General features: G+C 32.4%; 1 pseudogene; it reads left to right on the forward strand.

Annotated features, from left to right (window-relative positions):
- The first annotated feature begins 5817 nt into the window (after positions 1–5817).
- Positions 5818–14217, forward strand: LOC120129696 (annotated as a pseudogene).
- The last annotated feature ends 12025 nt before the right edge of the window (positions 14218–26242 follow it).

Consider the following 26242-nt stretch of genomic DNA (forward strand, 5'->3'; position numbering starts at 1 on the left):
TTTAGTTATATATATGTGTCTAACATAAACTGAAAGATATTAAAGTCCATATAATAAAATGATTATTATTAAATTTCCTTAGTCGAATATTATTATGGGTATAGACAATAATAATATGTTTAAGACTAACATGTTATTGATTGATGACAATGAATTGTCATTGACATAGAGATGTCAAAATCGATGCATGAATATATTGTTAGAGAATGACATATTGGATTGACCCATGATGAGCATATGTCTTGGATTATTATGTGATGGTCACAACATTGCTCATGGCGATAACTATATGTATGATCCTCAGACTTGAGATCATTACTCTCTCAACATATATTCTTATATATTTTGATACAGTTAAACATGCTCCGTAATTGGTTGGATTATAAAGAATGATATTGAACATATCTCGATATATGTAGTGGGATATGAATGATTAAGATGGGATTTGTCCTTCCTAAATAATATTAAATATATCACAGGCCACTTGATTGAGTTAAACTAGAAATGCATGGTCATGCTCGAATAAGTTGATATGAGATATCACAAATTATTTGTTAATTATAGTCTACTCTAGATATCAAGAAATATAGAGGGTCATACAAATGTGATTATTCCAAGATTTGTGCCTATTCTGAATATAAAGGACAAAATGATGTAATACATAAAAGAGTTAGTCATAAAGATGATATGTCGAATTATGATTTCTTGTAACTTAGGTGAAAATGATGTATTGCTAGATGTCACGTATTGTTTGTAATATTAGAATGGTTCTAATAATTACTACTAATGTTACAAGAACCTACAGGGTCACACCCTATGGTTGAAATGAGCAAATGTTAAATTGTACAATATAATTATAGTTAATATATGTATATTTGATATACATATAATTTAATTGTTCTGAATAAAATAAATGGACATTAAAAGAATGTAATTCTGATTACAACTCTTTTAATGAATAATTAATTCAGAATAATTAAAGAAGATTTGATTTTTGAATAATTAAAATAATATTTTAATTAATTCATAATTTTAAAACCCTAAAGGTTAGGGTAACTCGTGTATATCAAGAAAAACAAGGGTCTAGCAGTCGTTTTCTTGATCTTTTTAGCCATTTTTTCTCAGAACTATTTTGGGAACAAATAAAAAATATGTGCACTCAACCGGGTGAACAAAGTAAAGGCCGAGACGTTTTCATGGAGGCTTGTGATTCAAGTCGTTTGTGATCAATATTATCATTATTGCAATCTTGCTTGTGAGAATGTCGAGTTTGTTTTTGTTGCGCCATGGGGTGCATCGACGATTCCAACAGGTACCATGAATTTAAACTTTTGCTTTGTGCCTTGTAGTAAAGCTCCACCTTAGAATCATCCTCTATGGCCATGAGACACAAGTTGGCTAATTATTCATCCTCTTCATTAGAGGACTCATAATCTCTCCATGAAACTACATGTTCCTTCTGTTTCTTCTTGAAGGATCCCTTGTTCTTCAATTGAAGACAATCAAATTTGACATGCCCGAGCTTTTTGCACTCATAGCAAATAATAGGATCCTTCTCCTTAGATTCATTCTTGAAGCCCTATTTTCTTTGGAATCTTTTTCTATTTTTGAACCTCATGAATCTCTTGAATCTTTTGGTAAATATTGTCATTTCTTCATCTTCATCATCTTCATTTGAGTCACTATCTTCTTTTATAGGTTTGAGAGCAATACCAACCTTTTTCTTTTTTCCATTTACTTCTTTTATTCATATTTCTTCTCTTGTTTATCTTCTTCTTTCATCATCATCTCATGAGTAAGCAAAGACCTAATGAGTTCGTCAAAAGTGAGAGTCTTGAGATTTTTTGCTTCAACTATAACAGTATTCTTAGATTACCATGATTTAGGAAGACTATAGATCATCTTCCTCTCTTATTTGGGATATTTGGGATGACATTATCAAAACCTTTGAGACAATTGACAATAACTGAAAATCTATCAATCATAGCTTTAATATCCTCATACGGTCTCATCTTGAAGTTTTCATAATTATGATTGAGAAGACTAATCTTAGTTTCTCTTACCTCATTCGTTTTTTCATGAGTGACTTCAAGTTTGTCCCAAATCTCCTTGGCATTGGAACAACATGAATCTCTCCCATATTCATTGAGGCAAATTGCACAAAATATAATGTTCATTACCTTTGCATTGAGTTGGAACAATCTATTTTCTTCTTCACTCCATTCCACCATTGCTCTATTTGGAGTAGAGTGTCCACTCATCTTGATGCTCCATGCTCCCAACCCACTTGCTTGAATGAAGAGCGTCATTCTATTTTTCCAATAGGCACAGTTAGCTCCATTGAAGTATAGAGGCTTGTTGATGGTTTGATAATCATTAACAATGATGAAACTTTATGTAGAGACAATGGATAACAAGAATGATGACTTGACTCTTCTAGGATATTCTCAAGAGGTGGTAAAACCTTCCAATGAGTCTCGCTCAGATACCAATTGTTGAGTCAATCGATCAAGGAAAATGGCCAAGATGGGGTAAATTGGCTATAAATATTTGTTGGAAGCTTAAGAAAGAAATAAGAAATTGACACAAGGGATTTAGAGTGGTTCAACTTACTTAATGAAGTCTACATCCACTACCTTAGCTTCCTAACTAAGGATTTAAAAAATTCACTAATTTGTTCTAACCTTTTAGGACAAGGTGTAACCTTACACAACACCGAGACTTATACCCCTAAATCTTGAGTGTTCAACCCTTCCCAATTAGTAATTACAAATGAGAAAACGTTGAATATCCTCACAAAGGTTGATTATTTGCAAAATGAAGCTCTCACACATACCCAAGAACACTATAATAAAATTGGCAATGAATAGAATAATTTTCAAAGAAAGAAAGACAATTGATTGTTGGAATAGCTTTCTTGTCTCTTATTTGCTATTTGAAGTCCCTTTTTATATGCCATCATTGATTTCTAACCATTTGTGGTTGTTGAAGGGAGTTTGGAGTCGTTTGAAGCATTAAATTTGCACATTGAATGCAAACATGCACAAAGGTTTCAAAACTCTCCTTCAAAAAATTTGACTGTTGAAAAGGGGGTTTCGAAACCAGTGAGGAGGGTTTCAAAACCTTAAGGCCAAATTTAGCTATTGCCTTAAGGGTGCATTTGGTTTATGGAATGTAAGATTACCAGTGGGAATAAAAGATTACCAGGGAATAGGATTATTGGGAATATTACATTACTGTGTTTGGTTGGTTTGCCAGGAATGTAAGATTACAGTGTTTGGTTGAAGAAATAAAAACTTACTAGAATGTATATTTTACCAAATTGTCATTGTTCTATATTTTTTAACAAGTGCAATTCTAAATATTTAAATAAAATTATTTATATAAAAATTTTATTTGTTGATAATATATTATTACTTGAGTATTTAAATATATCATATATTATTTTTATTTTAATTAATATTAAATTTTACATAATTTATTTAAAAATATATTAAAATTTTACATCAACATTTAACTAAATGTTTACATTGTGAAAATTCTTCATATATATTCATAATAATAAAAAGATGTAAATTATTTTTGTTATCTAAGATATAATATTTATTATATCTTCTATATACAATAATTTATTTATTTATTTATCTTTTATATTTTTACTTAATTCTGCATACTTTATCATTATTATTTATCTCATGAATTTATATTACAAGAACATAATTCAAATAAGTAAGAAAATGGATTACAAAAAAATTGGCAATAAAATTGTATTCATTTAATTTTCATTAAATAAGTTTTACATGAAATAAGTTTATAAGTTGTATGATAACTCCAGATTGAATAAGATGTATGACAATTCATTTAATTTTCATTAAATAAGTTTACATGAAATAAGTTTACACGAAATGAAGAGTCAAATATTGAATAAGAACAAAATCACCCTATATCATCTCCTAGGAGCGTCCAAGAATGAATTCATTTCTCTTGCTATCTGAGAATCGGAAGGTACATACAACTGATAAAGAAATTTCACTATAAAACGGGGAATTAGTGCAGCCACAATGATGGCAAGCAAACACAACCAGAATAATCATGTCTTTGCAATTTCAAAGATGGCCCTATCAAAGCATAGCAGTGCCGAGGGTCACAACATCATATACAATGGAAATTATATATATCAATGACCCATTTACTCTATATGAATAATTAATCAACCAAAAGGTCATAATTGAGATGTTCTAGCCTCGAGATGACTGCTAAGTACATAAATATACAACTGGGGAAGATCATGCTTACATAAAAACATCATACATGCGTACATGTATTTATATGCATGTTCATATGAGCACACACATACTTGTTAATCCGTATGACATATCTGGATAAAAAAAACTTGAACATGAAATCTGCCTGAACCTAATTTGACCCGAATTGACTAAAAGTCTAAGGCCAAAACCATATGATTCAAACCCAAAGAAATTTGAACAAAAAATTATCCGAATTCAAAGTTCATCCTATATTTTCCACCTCTATCTGTACATATCAATTTATACTTGTAGAACAGTATGTTGTTTTAGCAGGCAAGTAAAAATCTTAATGTTTTAAGGAATTTTATGGGGAAATATTTCTCAACATGATCAATTAAAGTAAATAAAACATTCTCAATTAAAGTAAATAAAACCTTGGAATATATATACGATAAAAGGAGCTTACCAGTAACCAACTAAAAATGGTAAAGAATCAATAACGATAACACAAATGAAAGTTACGATTATGATCCCCCAATGGCTGCATGAAAGTTACGATAAAAGGAGCTTACCAGAAAAGCTTTTTGTTGTAACATTCATGTCTTTGCCCGACACCATACAGCTGAGGGTATTTTAAAAGAGTTCTTCGGATCAGGTCCTTATCAAGAATACCGACCACAATCGTAGGCAACGATGCATAGATTAAGGAACACAACACACTGCTCCACTCAGTGATTGAAGTGGTCAAAGTGAAACAAGTAAATAGCACATACCTGCAAAGAAAAATAAAAAAGTACTCGGCCACAAATAAATTTCAGCTTATATTTTGAACCAAGTGTAAATAATAATTTTCAAAACACACATATAAATCAGGCAAAGATGACATTATTGCCTTGAACCTTGTTTGTCCTGATACGTAGCAGACGATGCGATGAATCTAAGGTGAAAATCGAGGTTCACTTAAACCACCAACATGCTCGAACACCAAATCTAGATTGAATATATGCATGCAAAAATGAAGTATCTAAAAGTAACTCACCAAAATAAAACAAGGACAAACACATCATTCCTGTAAAAATTGTAAAGGATCATGTAACCCATCCTCTTGTAATTCCAATGGCCATGGACCAACAAAAGAGGGACTAAGAATCTGAACTGCCCCATTGCAAAATCTGATGCCATTACAGCTTGCCTACCTTCCTGGCCACTGATTCCAACCCCGACATCCGACATTTGGATCATTGAAACATCATTGGCACCTGTCAAGCATCCAATAGTATGGATTTAATTGGTCCAAACTCCAAACCACCAGAAAGAAAAATCAATAGATTGATGATTACCATCCCCAATGGCAAGTGTCATGTCTGAAGTCCTCTTCTTTATAAGGGCCACAATTACATGTTAACTGGAAAACAGATTACTTGGAAATTTCAATTCTATAACTTTTATTTAAAGTCCAAAAATCAAATCAAAACAAAAATTTTAAAAAAAACATGGATTCAACAGGAATCCAAAAAAGCATAAACACCCAAACCAAAAAGGAATAAAGATGAGCAAAGGTTGAAGGAAAATGAGCAACCTGAAAGCAGATGAAGTGAGTAAGAAGAGCAAAGGGTAAACTTTTGATCGAGAATCCTCCAATATGTGCCGTGGAGTTCAATAACAAAGAACACTTGGGAGAAGAAACAGAGGCAAACGGGAAAAAAATGTATTTTAGCCCTTAGCACACGGGAATAAAAGAATATCTAAGAAAAGCAAGGGATTAACATTCCCGGTAAAAAAGAGAAATTTTTTTACTATTTGAAATATATTATTACTCCCTATTGGGAATGTTGTATTTTGTGTTTGGTTGGTTTAGCAGGAATGTAAGATTATCGTGTTTGGTTAAAGGAATAAAAGATTATTGGAATGTATATTTGACCAAATTGTCCTTATTATATATTTGTTTTTTAACAAGTTGGAAAATATTTATATATTTTCTTTAAAAAAATTAAATTCATAAAATTTATATAATTTTTTTTACAAAATTGAAAATATAAAAAGGTTTAATGAAAGGGTAAAATTTTATTTTAACCCCTGAACTTCATATAAAATTTTAATTATAAACTTTTTTTTGTAAATCTAAAATAGTTTAAGGATAAATTTGTAATTTAACGTTTGTAGAATTTTTATTATTTAATGACAGAATAAGGATATTTTTTAAAGAAATTTTTTAAGGACATTTTAGTTCAAAACACCGGTAATCCAATAATACCTAAAGAAAGGGAAGTAATGACATTCCAAGTAATATACCCAAAAAATCTACTATTGATAATATAAGATTACCGGGAATGATATTCCCGGTCAACCAAACGGGAGAATGTGGATTTCATTCCCATGGGAATCTCACATTCCCCCAACCAAACACACAAGGGTTTTGAACCACCTAAGGGGGTTCGAAACTAGGCTTAAAACTCTTAAATTAGCCTTGTTTCATATTCAAAAAATATTTTAAAACTATATAAATTTTAAAAACATTTTTAAATTTATTTTTGACATTTTTATCATTAAAAAATATTTTTATATAAACTTGAAAATTCTTGAATCGAATAAAAAATTAATTTTACAAAATTTTCAATTTAGTAATATGTTATATGAAAACCATTTAATTACATTTATCAGATTTTATTAACAAAAGATGTTAATAACATACACTGATAATTTGGAATGAAACTATAATGTTAAAAAATATGGGACTAATTTAAAATAAAATTCATAATTTGAGAATAGAATTAAAATATTTAAAAATTTAAAACTAAATTCATAATTTACAAATAAAATTAAAATATTCAAAAATTTGAGGTCAGCATAAAATAAATATCAAATTTATGCAATTAATAATTAGAAAATAAGACAATTCATTCCATGCTTTGACAGACCCACCTTTGATTTTCAAACCCTAAATCGATCCGAGAAGGAATAAACCCTAAATTCTTCGAAAACCCGCCATAGTCAGTTATCTTTCAACTGCAATCTAATCTCCTTTCTCATATATTTCGCGTAGATACTCTCTCATCGTTTTGTTGTTTCCGTGAATTGCTTTCAGTCTGGCCGCGGAGGCAGGGACAGATCGCGGCATGACCATCCGCCGTCTGGAAGCTCGAGTCGGAGTAACGCGCCTCCGTCGAGGCACCTTTGGGTGGGGAATCTATCACACAGTATACTAGAGCCGGACCTCACAGACCACTTCTTGCAGTTTGGGGAGCTAGAGAGCTTGGCATTCCAGCCTGGTCGAAGCTACGCTTTTATTAATTTCATGAACGATGGAGAAGCTATTTCCGCCATGAGGGAGCTCCAAGGTTTTCCTGTTGATGGGAATCCGCTTAGGATTGAGTTTGCCAAGGCGGTTAGTCTTGAACCTTTACTGATATTACCTTTTGTTTATGGAATTAATTTAAATTTGATTGAATCTCCAAAAATATGCATGTTTAGTAACCGATGTTTGGCAGGGAAGTCAAAATAAGTTCAAGAATCAACATCTTAAAAAATAAACATAATTCAACCATATGTAAAACAAAAGAGAAGCTGAAAATTAAGATAGAAATGGGAAAAATGAATATCATCTTGGCTTTGCTTTAAGGCCCTGTTTGATTGTTATTATTTTAGCTGCTTGCATTACTGCTTCTGGAAACAAAAAATGTAAATCATAAAGCCTCTGTTCTTAATGCCAAAAGTTCAACTTGTTTTAGTAATAATGGAAAAATTATAGGTCCACAACCCAAATGACCTCAAGTGCTTATATTCTTGGGGATTCATTCCATAACAACAAATATCGTATCAGGAATATGAGGGGGACATCATAATCAAGATTCTATTTCACTTGAATTTTACAGTTCTTTGTGAGTAAGCTCATTTCAATTTGTTTATTTCTCCCAATACCAGCAACTTTAAGGATCTAATATCCTCCACCACAGCACCATTTCATCTGAAAAGTTTGCCTTAAATAGCATCTTATAAAAACCAAAGAACCTAGTGTTAAGATGTCTGATAAGGCTTAGGGTGGTCTTCCCAATTACATAAACAACCTACAAACCTTTTCTTGCCTGGCAATTAGTTCCTTCTGCCCACTCACTTGGTTGATTCATGAATCTCAGCTATGTCAAGAATAATCACATAAAACGAAAAAGAAGAGTAAATATTTCATTCTGACCACTAGTTTAATTTCAACTTGTAGAATGCATTTTCATCCATGATGCTGTTTGTGGAATCGTGCTATTCACTCCCACTGCACCACTCAGATTTCTAAAGATATTTGCTTAACCATAAAACTCAAAGAGGGTTCTCCATGACTAGGGATGCGTTCTTTTGTCAATAAGCTCTCTTCCTTGCTTTGTTATTTTCTCTGTTCACTCCAAGCACTCGGCATAAATTGCACAGTTTCAATCCATATGATGTCAGGTTATAGCTTTTAGCAACTTAAAAAAGTTGATTAGCTGTTAACTTCATCAATTTCAGACCAGTTAATTGGTGTTTTATTCATGCAATTGTAACTTGAATGGAAATGAGTTCGTAAGTGAATCTGTGGCGCACTGGCTCCTATCTTTCTGGAACCTAGTCGTGCGTTCAATGTTGCTTAGTCTGATGCCATCTTGTGCATTTCATTCATGCTTATTGCCAAGCAAAACAGGTACTATGAATAGATGTTTGCTGCAATACTATTTAGATCAATTTGTTGCAGTTAATCATCCTGGGAAAAACAGCTTTTGATATTTAAACTTTTGAATATGATGGTTAAAGTTTATTGACCTAGAACAGCGTACATACCAGTGTCATCATAAATGCTATTGATACTGGAATTGTATCCTGTGCAGCTATCTGACAAATTTTCTTCATGAAAAGATAGAGAACTTACCCAAGACACCATTTTTATTGCATAATGAAATATTCCTCAACCTCCATGTTCCATGGATATGCTCACGCCTGCAGACAGCCAGACACTTGAAAATAAACATAGGTTTTTGGGTGAATCATAAGTATTCTAGGCCCTTTCTGTGCTACACGATCTTACTCCCATGTCTGATGATATCTTGAAGCTTACCATGGTTTGCATTCAAGCATGAATGAATAACTGATGATAATGTAACCTTAACAAGATTCAAGGGCCATAGGAAACATGGAACCAAGAGAAATGGAGGAAAACACTGGAATTGATGATTACTAGATTTTGAATAGAAGCACCATTCTAAGTTGAAATTTCAAAAACTTAATCATGAACTGTAGCAGAAAGTGGAAAGTTGTAGAAGGAAGATCACTGACATTGATTTATCATAAATTTATAGCAGTAACTTTGGAGCAGATTGCACAATCTGTAGCAAAAAGAGCCATAAAATTTCCATTATAATCTACGAAGTCTCCAAAAATCTAAATTTTCACAATATAAGTAACTTAAGGTAGCCAAATTTGGAAAGCAACATGTTTCTCAAATTCTATCAGATGTGATAGCTAGCTTTGTATTTTCTCTGAATTGTTTCCATATGAGCCGGAACAGCCTAAATCCAGAATTACTCTCTACCCAGTGCATCATGGAACATGATAGACATGTACTCTGTCTTCCTTGTGCGGTTGATATGCCTCGGGACACATTGCTAATCGCATAGTCTAAGTTCAAATTGTTGATTGCGAAGAATGACTGAAAAGTAGCTTTCAGTGCTGAAATGGTCTCTAATGTCAAAATCATTTTCTTACTGGCCTGCCTCATTTTTCAAGATTCAATTCCGCGAAAAAGGACAACAAAACCAGGATGGCATAAATAAATCAAGCAAGCTTTAGTGTCCGATTGCTTTAAAACTGTATCTCTTTGTTTCTGGTTGTAGAAGTTCTAGGTAGTCCTGAATGTATATATGATGTCTTCAAGATTATGATCAAACGATTCCAAGTATAGACAAAATCAATGTGCATATTCAGTCAAGATTTATACAATGAGATGGAAGCCATTGCTTTCCATATTTAATATTCTCAGAACTCAAAACTCCAATATTAAAATATCTTGTGATAAGAGTTCTTTGAGCAAGGCTTACAGGATTAGATATGGGAACTATTATTGACTTGCTTTTATGCAAATCTCGGTGATCACATTTACTAAGAAGTCATGAAAACCTATCTATTTTCACAAGGTTGATGTTTTCTACTTATGATGATGCATCCCTCGGTTGCACAACATGGTTTATATTTTTTTGTTAGTCTTCTCGGTAAACATTAAGGTGTAGTTGTGTTTGCAACGACCTGCAGTTTGCAATACAATTACATGTGTTACTCTGCTGTGAATGCATGGCATAATTTTTCACTTATGATGAGATGTGTGTATGGGTGTGCGAATATTTTGTTTGTTAGATCAGGGAGGTGTACTTTCTGTATAAAGGAAAGTGTTGTTAGCTTACATATGTTTTTAACCCATACGCTGAGCACTGTGGGCATCACAGTTCTGTACTGGGGCCTGCATGATAAAAGTTTAGTTGCTTCTGTATTATTTATTAGGAGATTTGGAGTATGCATGTGAGTTAATAGAAGCAAGTGCTGATCATGAAAATAAATTTCCTCCCATCAAGTTTTGTGAAAGTTCATAGAGGCTTGGTTATTATTGGTTTTAGAGGTCTTACGTAGTTGATCCTTCGACAATGAAACACTATTAGTTCATGAGGGTGGAAAAAAATTAATATGATGTTTACAAATCCTTGGGGATTATTCTATAGAGCATTTCACTCATGTTCAGAAATGGACGCCTTATTCAATAAATTTAGTCAAAATCTCCAATACAATGCCTCTTTAGGTGTTTTCATTTCCACCTTGACTACTGAGGCAGTAGGATCTTGAGGAGAATTAGCATGGTGGCTGGCTGTTTTTCATTAGCTTCGGAAGCTTGCAATATCATAGTTCATGCCTATAGGGTGGCTACTACTGGGAATGGTTAGGTGTTCCTGTACTGGTACAGATGAACAATTTAATTTCTTCCTCCATACCCATCCACTCGAATTCTCTACCCTTTTTTTTAATTTTAAAATTTACCTATCTGGATTAAAAATTATATAAGATTGCTTTTGTGAGGGTTGGTTTTCCCCTTAGCTGGTGATATTCTTAATTACAGGATAAGTCACCAACAACGTCACGTGATGAGGACTACTGGCAATGTCGAGATGATCAACGTTCTAAAGTAAGTGGGTCACCTTTCGCTCCAAGGGACAGTAGAGCATGTCGTGCTAGTCCTGAACATTTTACCCTTGACAAATCAATGGGGAATTATAGAAGTGGAGACCCCAGTGAGGTCCTATGGATAGGATTTCCAGCTTCATTGAAAGTTGATGAAGTGATTTTGAGAAAGGCTTTCTCCCCATTCGGTGAGATAGAGAAGATTACTGTGTTTCCAGGACGTAGTTACGCTTTTGTTCACTTTAGGCGTTTATCGTTCGCTTGCAGGGCAAAAGAAACTCTTCAGGGGAAGTTATTTGGTAATCCCCGTGTGCATATTTGTTTTGCAAAAAGTGATGGTGGGTCATCCACTAGTGGAAGGGGCTCAGCGAATGCCCCCAACTCTCCCCGCTTCAGGTCAAATAGTCGCTTGGGGTCTTCTGAGAACTTTCTGCTCAACAGGAGTTTTGTGGACTTACCAGAAGATGCAAGCATCAGATCTCCTTATATGTCAAATTATGATTCTGGTGATAGTGATGTCTATAGTTTCAAGAGGAAAGGTAGTTCATGGACTGGTGAAAATACATATGAACCCTGGAGGTATGGAGAAGGGGAACCTGATCCTCGAGTACCCCCAAGATATGTATGAGCATAGTAAAAGTCCAATGAGGTACCATAATTTTCCTCCAAAATTACCTCAGAAAAATGCATTCCATGAAGAACCTTGGGATATGCCTGAAGACAACTATCCGGTGCATAGAACCAAGAAAATGAGAACCGTTACATTTCCTCCCGAGAAAGATTTGCCTGAGTACTCTTTATCTGATCTTGAACAAGAAAAACGTGTTTTTCCAAGGATGCTTCCTGATATTCCTCAACCTGAAGCCTTTGGTAAGAACTTTGAGCCTGCAGCTTTATGGTATAAACAAATTCCTGATAGACCAACAAGTTTTACTCCAACTCGTGGAGAAAGGAATGGTCACTGGAAGCCATCTTATGATGGTTTTCCAGAAGGTTCTGGTTCTATACAATCAAATATAGTTGAGAGGAAAAGATTCACGCAGGAGCTGGATCAGCCATCAATTAAAGAGTGGAAATGGGAGGGGACAATAGCCAAGGGTGGAACACCAGTATGTCGTGCTCGCTGCTTTCCTGTCGGAAAAGTCCTCGACATGGCACTGTAAGTAGAAAAATGTCCTTTCTCTGACATAGCATTTGTTCTTATGTTCTGTTTTGTTTATATTCAGTTCATGGTTTCAAGTCACAAATTGACTGAATATATATCTTATTTTTACTTAATAGATTAAATTTTTATTTATTTATTTAACAATTCGATACAAAATGAAGTGGAAGTATTTCTATAAAGTATTTATTTACATATTTGTTTAATATTTTTAGATTTCTAAACGGAAGTTTGTTTCTAATGAAAATTGAATGGATATTTTCAACCTTGTTTGAAGCATCGCATAGTTTTTCCAATAGCGTCATTTCCATTTACCACCCATCCTTCGGACTTGTACAGATAACTTATTAGCCCTACCTTGATGCTGCAGGCCTGAATTCTTAGATTACCCCACTAGGACTGGTTTAGACATGCTTGCAAAGCATTATTATCAAGCATCCGGTGCTTGGGTTGTTTTCTTCGTTCCGGGAAGTGATGCTGAGATGGGATTCTATAACGAATTCATGAATTACCTGGGAGAGAAGCAGCGAGCGGCTGTTGCTAAATTAGATGATATAACCACTTTATTTCTTGTACCACCATCGGATTTTTCCGAGAAAATACTGAAAGTACCTGGGAAACTGAGCATTTCAGGTGTTATTTTGAGATTAGATCACTCCGGTTTGTTCGGTTCTGCTCATCCAAATGAAAGAAGCGATTCAAACCCATTTCCATTTCATGGCGACACATCATTTGCAAAGCCATCGACAACTTTCCGTCTATGACTTATCCAGAATTCTGTAGGCAAGGAATTAAAGACATCTCCTATCCAGGGAACGGGACAACACCAGCTCCACCTGTTTCACTTTCCGGTCTGTTCATTCGGTCGGAAATGTATCAGACTTGTATAATGACCACAGGCATGATTACGCATCCCAGCAAAACACAATGTATGGAACAGGCTGGTCTTCTCACGATCAGCAGCATCCGGTTTCCATCAACAGAAATGCTCCTCAAGTTTCTTGCTTTGATCCAGCAATTCAGGGGCATCAGTCGGTTATGCCGAGAGCAGAGCAAGAAACATACTCTAGTATCGGTGGAAGTTCCGCGATTCCATTATCTGGAAACAGCTACCCCTCTGCCTGAATTCAAATCTTTGTCTATGCCGGTTAATGCCCTTCAACCAGAACAACTAGCACAACTAGCGTCCTCTCTTATCGGGCAGAAAGGACAGGTTGGGAGTGCTGCAGATGCATCGATGGGGGAGAATTTTCGGCACACAAGCACAATGGACCACTCCGACTTGACAAGACAACCACATGGATTCGGTTTACAAAATAACCATGCTGTTCCGGATCTCTCAACATCTCAGTTTTCTCAACTGCAACAGTTTCCGCAGCAGCAGACATCGAATTCAGCCACTGCAATGTACCAAGCAACTCAAAGAAGTCAGCAACCGCAAGGTACAAGCATATCGGAGGAAGGCGAAGGCGATCCACAGAAACGCTTGCAAACAACGTTACAGCTGGCAGCAGCTCTTCTTCAACAAATTCAACAAGGGAAAGGGACTTGAACTGCTCCCGGATTCAACTTAGATGTGTTGGGTAAAACATACATTACTCTTAAAAAACCAGCTTCATGAAAAAAAATTTCGTATTCTGCTACTTAAAGATGTATTTTTTGTTCTTGTTTTACTAAATTAACAACTTCAACTCCCAAAATAAACGAGTTTTTATTTATTATACTTTTAAACAACGGTAGTTGTACTCTAGCTATTAAGCAAGTTGAATGGAATTCAATATTATTTGAAGTCATTTAAAAATAACTGAATTTGCGGGGGTCAATAATAAGTTATGTAATTTTCAGATGAAGAGTAAGATTATTATTGTAATTATAATTTGAATTTAAGCTTAAGCACAAATGAATTTGGAATTGAACACGCAAATCACAGTTCATCTCTTTACTAGTTAAATAAGTTCGATTCCTTTTGGTTCCACTTAAATGCACCATTGTCTTATGCATATTCTTCCATAAAGTACTGAAAAATACTTTATTGAAGTTTTAATTATTACGTCTAAGTTATTAATTCTGTTACAAAATACACAACTACATATTTAATCACTTAAATATTCTTGTGATTCCATTTTAATCGTCCAACCATTTTTTTTCAAAATCATCACTAACATTAAGTTTTTATTCCATTTGTTAATTTAATTCGATTTAGTTTATTTTTAAATGTATAATATATAATAATTCATTTATATTTTACTCAACATAAATTTAATTTATAATAATAAATAATATTACAACGTAAATAATAAAGAATATATCAAATTGTTTGTATTTGAAATTTTAATAAAAAATATCAAATGTCAAATTAAAATATCATAAATATTTTAAGAAATAAAAACATGAAAAATACATTATTTATTTGTAAAATATATGTAGATCTTAAACAAATTAGGAAAAATCTGAAATAAAAATTAAAGATAAAGATTTTAAGTGTTATCTTCGTCCCCAAGAGATGTGTCTATACAAACTAGAAAGGGCACAAGAGTATTTTGGGTATTTACTTTGACATGAAAAAATGTTTTATAAAAAATTATAAAAATGTAAAAAAAAAAATATGTTAACTGGAAAAATAAAGTACATTAATCATCCTAGACTGCATCAACCAAACATCAAAAAATGAGAAGAACATTTTTCATAAAATAAATTTCATGAAACAAGCATACCTAAGTGCTAACCACATAACTATGAAACCATGTCATCTTGTACCAAAATCATATTTTTATATAAATTTTGAGACCTTAATAATTCATATCATGTTAATTTTGTGACTTTCATAACCATCGATATCATGTCAATAAAATTCAGGTTAGACTCATCTCTGTTTATGGAGTACCTGTTTAAAACCCGACCCGAGTTGACCGAACCATAACTTAATCCTTGGACTTAAGTCTAATCTAGTGGAAAGCATATTGCATTTTTGGTAATAGCCTTAATCATTTCCATGATATGAACTCAACCGTTAGAACCAGTGGTGAACTTTCCTGCCACACGAGGTAAGGTGTTGTATGATAAATGATGACAAAAAAATCCATAACTTGAATTTTGTTCAAGGTAAGGTGGATAACATGAATTTAGTTGGTAAGAAAGAAAACAATGAGATGATTCACCAATTTCATTATCATTTGTAACTGAACTATATGATGTTGAACCTGGAAATGAATCATAAAAGTGTTCTTCAATCCTCCTATGAGTTCTATCATTATCATCTCTTCTATTTTGTGATGCATTTGTTCTATACAAACCTAAATTATCATCGTAAGGATATTTGGACGTACCTTTATCTCCATGAAAAGCAGTAGAATAAATGTGTTCATATTCTTGTTGGTACATACTTTCATTATCACCACCTTGATCATCACAACCACCACCATCATCGTCGTCATCATAACTTGACGTCGATAGTTGAACATTTTCCTCATTAGATAAAGTAGATGAATTGTTCATATCTTCACTTTGAGTTTTTTCATCAGTTTCATTAAGTAACTCCTCAGGCAACCATGAGAAATTTTGTTCACTATCAAGTGTAGCATTCTTTCTTTCTTCAATTCATGCATTTAGTATACCATCTTCTTCAAAAATATTTTCAAGATTAATCGGGTTAAAACTCATTTCTAATTCTTATGCACTTTTTCTTTGCATGTGTCAGATTCAACCTCATATTATAATGGACATAAACTAATTTTTGAAGCTTTTTTATACTTGAGTCTATTTCTCTTCTTTGTATGAATCAAACTAAAAGTACTCCAATTACACTCACAATTTGAAGATGAAACTGTTTGACTCAAAACTTTGACAGCGATGCGTTGAAGCTGCGGTGCACAATTTCCATAATTAATCCACCATTCAGCTACAAAAACATAAATATTAAGATATAATTCATAAAGTATTTATATAAATATCTTTATTATCTACAAAATTATAGAGGATAAATTCTTTTTGTTTACTAGGGTTAGTCTTCAAAATTGCAGCTTGAGCTAATGGAATTCCAAAAGAATCCATTTTGTCTCGATATAGCAACAACAAAAAATAAATGAATTAGTAGTTTAAACATGATAATTTATGCTTTTTTTTCAAACAATTTAAGTATATAAAATACATACATGTTTCATTGCAAGAATTTGATCATTCAAGTTGGGTTCTATCCTCTGTATGATATTTCTAACTCCATTCATAGTTTCACGAATCACTTCACTTGTGGAGTTTCCTCCGTATAGAAATTGTGGATTTAGAAAATATCCTACATAAAAAAGTAGTATAATAAATATCTAAATAAGATACCACAATTTAAATTTAAAAGTTTTATAACGTACAAGCAGAATTTAAATCATTATGAAGTTGTTTACTCCATCGTCTATCAATTATTTCCCAATATAATAATAAATAAACATATAATTATGATACTTAATATTAATATAAAAATTTAATTTAAAATTAATCACATCAATTTTATATATTAAAAAATTCAATTTTAATTTAAATTAATTTAATTTTAAAATAATGTTAATAAATAATGTAATTAATTCAAATTTAAGTAACAAATTTTAAACATAACTATTACGATATTATTAATGATATATATATTTATAATCCAGTTTTAAGAATTAAATTAGAACATTTCATCTATGAAATTTTATATTTTAGATAATTTAAAGTTTGTTGTGGTATTGCGGCACAATTTATAGCGTGTTGCGGTGTTACGTAACAGTTTTTGACCGCAACAATCGTGATGTGGTTCCCTTATCGCATTGCGCCGATATTACGTCACGGTAACCTTCAAAAACGTTATGATGCGGGCGTTACGCTGCGTTGCGGACACAATTTAGAACTATGCTCCAATGGTTGAAAAAAGAAAGTTCAAATTCTTTTAAGGAAAAAAGTGTAGAGAAAGCAAATTTACTATATTGGCATCTCAAATATGGTTTACTCATAACTCCTATCTTCCTTTTTTTCTAAAACAAAATCAATTAGTAATTCTTAAACCCTTAAGGTTTAGCCTAAACTTGGTCACCAACCCTTGTCAGCTGCAAAGAATTAATATCCATGCTATTGCTAAACCAGTTTGAGCTCGATCGAAATTAATAATTTTTTAATAGAAAAACAAGGCTTTTCAGCGTAAAAAGTTTAGATCAAAGTTTTTGCCCAGCTGAATTTTTTATAGGGTAAAGTACACAAATGGCCCCCGACTAAAGGGCGTGCTTTGTGAGTCTCCTGACTATTAAAAGTTATAAAATGGTCCTCCGACTATAGGACATTGCTTTGTTTAGTCCATTGACTATTAAAAGTTACAAAATGGTCACCGGCTATTCATATGTTTCAAACTCGTCTTTTCCGTTAAAAAATTGATAGTAGTTTGAGCTGGACATTAACCTAACCTACTGATTGAAATATGATAAAATTTGATCCTATAATCTTAAACGACTATCATATCTTAGTCAGTATGTTGAGGTCCAGCTCAGACGACCGTCCATTTTTAAACGAAAAATGACGAGTCTGTAACATATGAATAGTCGGTGTCCATTTTGTAACTTATAATTGTCGAGGGACTCAAGAAAGCGATGCCCTATAGTCGGATGACCATTTTGTAACTTTTAATAGTCCATATACTCATTAAAGTAGTACTCTATAGTCAGGGGACCATTTGTGTACTTCACCTTTTTTATATTGGTTAAAAAGTAAATCCAACCCAAATGTCAACCAAACCACCTTCATATGGGATGCCATCATCATTGTCCACAGAGATCATTGGTACAACATATGCAGGACCATTAGGTCGATCTGTTAAATGAGGCGTAGACTTTGCCGAAGAGTCATACCCTTTTTCTGTGAAATAATTTCCTTACACACTTGAGGTTTCAAAAACTTCAGTAACCTACCTAAGAAAGAAACTATGACACAAACAGATGAAATGAATAAACAAGAGGGCTGAGAAAACTTTTAATGGGAAGGTGGAGCACTCCCACTCCCATTACCAGCTGAAATTAAGAACAATAGGTTAAAGCATGGAGAAAAACTCACAAAACAATCAAGAAATTTCTTTAAAAACCTCAAAAGAATTGGTGTGGAATCTCGTGAAAAAGATCTATCTAGGTTGAACGTACTATGGAGTAGCCCTTCTCCGTAGAAGTTTCAATTTTTAACCATATCTAGTTATGCCCCAAACTTCATGCTTTATTTATCTGATAGTTAATACCTGAGGCACAGTGAACAATTACATAATTGTGTTATATAGAACACCTAGTTATGTAACCTTGATTTATTATATGGTTGCCTCCTGCTTGAATCTTTCAAGGCACACCCTTATTTTAGGAATTTCAATATGCATGTGAAATGGAGGATGATAAGCCATGTAATAACCGCAAGAGTGGTGTGCGAAATATGTAGACATTTGAAGCAATTGTCGTGTCAAGAATGAAAAAAAACATGCTATATTCAATCACATGTAATAGCTCAGTGACCACAGAAAACTGATTTGGAATTCATAGAGTGACTAATAAACCACTAAAGTTACCAAACAATCTAGGCAATTTTGTCCAAGAAACGATCATAGGGAAAGAACTTTCTTCTAAGACATACTTCAAGGAACAATCATGAAATATAAAGCATTGCAGAAGTACATTGCACATATGAATTGTACTAGCATGAAGATTCAACCAAAAAAATACCCTTCTATCTTTACTTTTCCTTGCTGAATTATGATCCTCTTTCCTTCGTTTTCCATTTTCCTTTTTCTGCAAGCATATCCAACTAGATGATTTTTTGGCACAAATAGAATATAAATTTATATGGACATTTACTACAAATACAAGAAAAATGATTATGACACATTATGCAGACATTATGCTATACACAATACACAATGGAGCTACAATTGTTTTAAGAGAGAGATGCTAGTAGTCAAACTAGATATAGAACTTTTGTCCAACGAAATATATAATTTTTTTCAGACACAACTTAGAAAAGAGCAAGAGAAAAATAAGAATGCTTTGAAAACCTATCTCATTAAAAGTTTGTGTTCCAAATGATGAAGAGTTGAAGAAATATATACTATTAGAAGCTCATTGTAGTCCGTTGACCATGCATCCAGGAGGGAACAAGATGTATCGAGATCTAAAAGGGCAATACTGGTGGCTAGAAATGAAAAGAGCTATTACAGAGTTTGTTGCAAAGTGTCTAACGTTCCAATAAGTGAAAGTTGAACATCAAGTGCCTTTAGGACTATTATAACCGATCTCCATTCCTCAATGAAAATGGGAAAGAGTTACAATGGATTTCGTAACATGTTTACCTTTGACACCAAACAAAAAATATTCAGTTTGGGTAATTGTGGATCGATTGACAAAGACCGCACATTTTATTCCTATTTGAACTGATTTTTCAATGGATAAGAGTATGCAGAACTATATATCAAGGAGATAGTTCAACTACATGGAGTACCAGTTTCCATAGTTTCTGACAGAGATCCAAGATTCGCTTCGAGATTTTGGAAATCTTTACATGGATCATTGGGTACCCGATTGAACTTTAGCACGACTATTCAAGATAATATATGTCGCTCGTAGAGTTTGCTTATAATAATAGTTATCAATCGAGTATCAAGATGGTGCCCTATGAAGCTTTCGGAATAAAATATCGAACACCATTAAATTGGTTTGAATTAAAAGATAGAGACTTAGTGAAGCCAGATCTGATCAAAGAAGTCGAAGAAAAAGTGAAGATTATTCAAGATAATCTTAAAATAGTTGTTGATCGACAGAAGTCCTATGTGGATTTGAAGAGAAAGGAAATTAAATTCCAAGTAGGTGACAAATTGTTTCTCAAAGTATAGCCCTGGAAGAAGATTCTCCGTTTTGGATGCAAAGGAAAGCTCAGTCCAAGATTCATTGGACCTTATGAGATCTTAACAAGAGTTGGACCAGTGGCATATAAGTTAGCATTGCCACCAGAAATGGAGAAGATTCACAATTTTTTTCATGTGTCGATGCTCAGGAGATATCGATCAGACTCTTCGCACATCTTGGATCTCTGTTAATTAAAGTTCTCTGGAGAAATTATAAAGTGGAAGATGAGACATGGGAACATGAAGAAAATATGAAAAGACAGTTTCCTCATATCTTTGTACAGTGAAAATTTAAGGACTCATTTTCTTAAGTGGAGAATTGTAATACCCCAAACATCGGGTCAGTGACTAAAATGTAAGGATTTAAAAAAATTTGGTTTAATTTGAATAAATCAAAAAGTTCAAGGACTGATTTTGAAAATTGTGTTTAGGACTTATTATCAAAGATGGTAGAATAGAAAGGGCATTATGGTCTTTTAGCAGAAAATGAATTCAATATTTATTTTTAAATATGTTTAGCATATGAGGTATGGGAGAAAGAAAGAAAAATATGGAAGCTTGGTTCTCTTTTCTTCTCTTTCTCTTCCCCATGACTCCATTTCTAAGGTGAGATATGTTTCAAGTGGTTATTTCATGTTATTTTTTTGTTGGTTTTGAAACCTTAAGTGATATAGAAGCTTGAGGAAAGCTTAAAGATGATTAGAAGTTAATAAATTAAGAAAATATAATGTATTAAAAAAGGGTTTTTTTAGGAAAATTATGAAATCTGGTTAATTTTTGGATTTTAAATGCATATTTGACTTGTCAAAGGTTTAATTAAGGTATTTGAACCATTAGAAAGAATTAAGAACATGTTTGATTTATGGGTATGATTTTAGTTCTAAGTGTTCTAGGAAAAATTTAGATGTTACAAGGGGATTTATGGAGGTAAGTTAGCTAGGATAAGTGATAATAAGTTTGAGGGTATAAATGGAGCTAAAAGCTGAAGATTTAGGTAAAGTGTGGGAAAATTTCGAAGGGAAAGAGGTAAAATATGGGTTCGGGTATCGGTACTGGAAGAACAATACCGATATTATAAGGGTAAATTGAAGGAAAAATGTATGAATTGGATGAACAGTATCGATACTGATTGAAGTACTATCGATACTGATGTGAAGGTATCGATACCAAGAGGAAGGTATCGATATTGTAATTTAAATGAAATTCTAGAATGCCAAAATGTTACCGATATTGAAGTAGGTATCAGTAACATAGAGGAGAAGTATCGGTACTGTAAGAGGGATACTGATACTATTCAGTCTGAGATTTTAAATTGGATGGTTTATTTTGTTTATGTAAATACGTATTGGTTAATCGTTAATTGAGATTCGATATTTATCTTGAATACGTTAATATGTAGATTTGGATCGAAAGCTTATTTAATGAAGCAATATAGTACGAGATTGAACGAAAGGAAAAGGACTTTGTTTAGAACTTGTAACATCCTAAAAACTAAGTTAGTGACTAAATTATAAGATTTTGAAACTTTGTGTCTAGTTTTGAAAAATTAGAAAAGTTCAAGGACTTAGATTGGAATATCTTGGTATTGGATTAAATAGCAAAGAAGTAAGGAATGAAGGGTGTTATGTTCTTTTCATTTTTAAGGATATTTATCTCCTTTATTAAGGAGTAGGCACGTGGATATTATGTAGAATCTGGAAATCTCTTTTCCTTATATTCTTCCTCTGCCGTGAGCTTCATTTCCAAATGTAAGTTCTGAAATTTGGTTGGTTTCTTCAATTTTGGGATTGGTTTTAAAGCATGGGTGTTATACAAGCTTAAGGAAAGCTTGTATAGAATTAAAACAACAAGAGAAAAGAATTAGAAATGAATTGGTAAAATGGGTTTGGTAATGAATTTTGATATAGAGTAGTTTTTGGAGTTTTATGGATAAATTTGACTTGTCATAAGTAGGAATAAGAAGTCTAAGGTATTAGAAATGAGTTTAGAACATGTTGAAAGTTTAGTAAAATTCTTAATTTCAAGAGTTATGGTGAGATATTGAAGATGATGATGTGTTATAGTGTTAAAAGATGGTTTAAGTATGTATATTTAAGTTTAATGCCATGAAGGGAGTTAAATAAATGGAGTTTAGGTGAAGTGTTGGTAATTTTCGGGTTAAAGAAGTATAATCTAGGTTAGTAGTATCGGTATTGGATGAGTAAGTACTGATACTACAAGGCAAAATATGTGATAAGTATGAGTGGGTATCGATAATGTATAAACAGTATCGATACCATAAGGAAAAAATTGGTAAAATCTTCATGGGGTATCGATACTGAAGTAATAGTATCGATACCATTTTTACAATGAAATTTCAGAATCAAGAATAGGTACCGATAACGAAAGGATGATATCGATACTACAAGCCTAGAGGTATTGATACTGTACTTGTAGTACTGATACTACTCAAGTTGAAAGTTAGAATTTAGTACTTTGTTTAGTTGTATTAGTAAGAACCTTTCAGAGTAATTCGAATTTTGATATCTATATGGACAAGTCCGGACTTGTGATGAGTCTAATTCCTATATTAGATTACAAGAGTACATTAATACAAGTATGATATTGAGATGATGTTTATGTGTACATGAGTATAGGCATATGTCTATATGTTAAGTGCATTTCTATATAGGATTTACATGAATACATGTTATATAATATGATCCTATGTGATATGCTATATGTGACCATAATATATGAGAATATATGAGAATATTATATGATCTACGCAAGGATAAATTATGAGACTACGTGTGAAATGATATGAGTCATATGAGTACTCGTATATGTGATGAATTGGTTGACTATGTGAATATATGTTTGTGAGAAGATATAAGAATAAGATATAAGCCATGTGACATGTGAATGTGAATCATATGAAAATAGTGTTGACATGTACGTTAAAGTTAAATTGTATACGCTCTGATCATTTTTTGTAAACTTTTTGATTTAATGTATGAAAATTATTCAGTTTATTCAAATTAAGTCTGAAATTCTCTTCTATTTTATATAATTAAATGATTTGAAAGGTCAATGTGACACCTCAGACTCATATTCAGGTCGGATACGAGTTGGGGGTGTTACAGAACTTACGTGAGGCAAAGGTGAATGCAACTAATTTATTTATATTAAATATAAGTACGGCTTGGATAAGACAACCTCAAAATTTTTGATCGAAAACAATTTATTTACTTTATGCAAAATTTATTTATGATGCTTTATTTAAAGTGTATTTTCAAATTATTGTTTTGATTTTATTGGTATGTGGAAATGTTATATGTGAATATGTTTTATATGGAAATGTTCCATGTGAAAATGTGTAAAGTGAGAATGTTTTTACGTGAAAATACCCTATGTGAATGTGCTCTACGTGGATAAGACACGCTTTGAATAATGAAATGAAAAATAATTATATAGTTAAAGCCCAAGGTATATGTATGAAAATTAGAGGTATAGTTGGCATGCCAAGAGTCGAGGGTTCTACGCAGTCCTTCGGGACAATTCTACGTGCTCCTTCGAAAAAATTCTACGTAGTCCTTCGGGACAAATTCTACGTGGCAGTTTGGTGCAAATTATATGAGCAGTGGTGACTGCATTAGTGCACAACCTCAATGTACTCAAATACCTTGAGTTCTCAGTAATATGCATTGGTCTAAAATAATAAAGTGATATAAATTGAATAATGAGTAACAATATATATGTATTTTATGAAAGGTAGTTTGATTTCAGTATGAAGTGTTTTAATATGGATTGATTAAGCAATTATTTTTTAAATGCTTTATTATACTCATTATTGCCTCACTAAGTCATCGACTTAGCGTGTGATTGTTTCACATGTAGGTTCAAAGAAATCTGAGGGTTAAAGCTAGGAGAGGACATCATACTTCTGAAGAAGATCAGATCAGAACAATTTGAATCGTAGGTTTCTTATAATTTTTTAATTTTGTTGACATGTATCACAAAGTTTTAAATTGTAATGCTCTGATTTGTTTTGTAATCATATTATTTTATATTTATGTAAATTTTTAAGTATTTAATTTCAATGTGAGTTTGAATTTTCAATAGTAACTTTGATTTAAGGGTTTCACCACTTGAATACAAATAAAAGTTTAAAATTTTCAACAAGTCAAAGTTTTTGAAAAGTCAATGTGACACCTCAGATTTGTATCAGGGTCGGGTACGGATTGGGGTGTTACATTTTATATACTTAATTTGTTTGAAAAAAATTCATAAATTATCATGTTTAAACTACTAATTCATTTATTTTTAGTTGTTGTTATATCGAGACAAAATGGATTCTTTTGGAACACCATTAGTTCAAGCTGCAATTTTGAAGACTAACCCTGGTAAAGAAAAAGAATTTATCCTCTTTAATTTTGTAGATAATAAAGATATTTGTATAAATACTTTATGAATTATATCTTAATATTTATGTTTTTTGTAGCTGAATGGTGGCTTAATTATGAAAATTGTGCACCGCAACTTCAACGCATCGCTGTCAAAATTTTAAGTCAAACAACTTCATCTTCAAATTGTGAGTGTAATTGTAGTACTTTTAGTTTGATCTATACAAAGAAGAGAAATAGACTCAAGCATAAAAAGCTACAAAATTTGGTTTATATATATCCATTATAATAGGTTTATGTCCATTATAATAAGAGGTTGAAGCTGAGACACATGCAAAGAAAAAGTGCATAAGAATTATAATTGGGTTTTAATCTGATTAATCTTGAAAATATTTTTGAAGAGAGTGAACTATTAAATGCATGGATTGAAGAAAGAGAGAATGTTACACTTGATAGTGAACAAAATTTCTCATGGTTGCCTGAGGAGTTACTTAATGAAACTGATGAAGAAACTCAAGGTGAAGATATAAACAGTTCACCTACTCCATCTAATGAGGAAAATGTTCAGTTATCATAGTCAAGTTATGTTGATGATGATGGTGACAACGACGACGACGATGATGGTGGTGGTTGTGTGATGATTATGTTTGTGATAATGAAGGTACATACCAACCAAAATATAGACACATTTATTCTACTGCTTTTCATGGAGATCAAGGTACGTCCAGAAATCCTTACGATGATAATTCAGGATTGTATAGATCAAATGCATCACAAAATAGAAGAGATGATGATGATAGAAGTCATAGAAGGATGTGAGAACACTTTACAGGTTTATCATCATATAGTTCAGCTACAGATGATAATGAAATTAGTGAATCATCTCATGGTTCTCATTCTTACCAACCAAATTCATGTTATCCACCTTAGCTTGAACAAAATCCAAGTTATAGATTTTTTTTTGTCATCATTTATCATACAACATGTTTTCTACCAATGATGCATCTTATGATGCACATAATGTGATGTCTTCTTCACATGGAATAGGAAGGAATCAAAACCAAGATAATGACGAAGATGAAAATGATTTAGATTCGCCACGCCATTCATTTTGGTGGTGAACTGTAAGATATAGAATTTTATATTTGTAGTTATGTATTTTTTTTTCTTTCTAAGGTATGCAAAATGAATATTTTTATGTTACAATATAAAAAATTTGATATTATTTTAGTGATAATGTTTATACGTTATTCATTAACATTATAATTATTATTATCCATTATTCAGTATGATAATACTTCTATGATTTATATTTGCTTTTAATAAATTTGTATCTATGAAATTAAATTTTTATTTTCAAAATAAAATATTAAAAGAG

Source organism: Hibiscus syriacus, unplaced genomic scaffold (genome assembly GCF_006381635.1).
Source record: "Hibiscus syriacus cultivar Baekdansim isolate YM2019G1 unplaced genomic scaffold, ASM638163v2 tig00110503_pilon, whole genome shotgun sequence".
NCBI lineage: Eukaryota > Viridiplantae > Streptophyta > Magnoliopsida > Malvales > Malvaceae > Hibiscus > Hibiscus syriacus.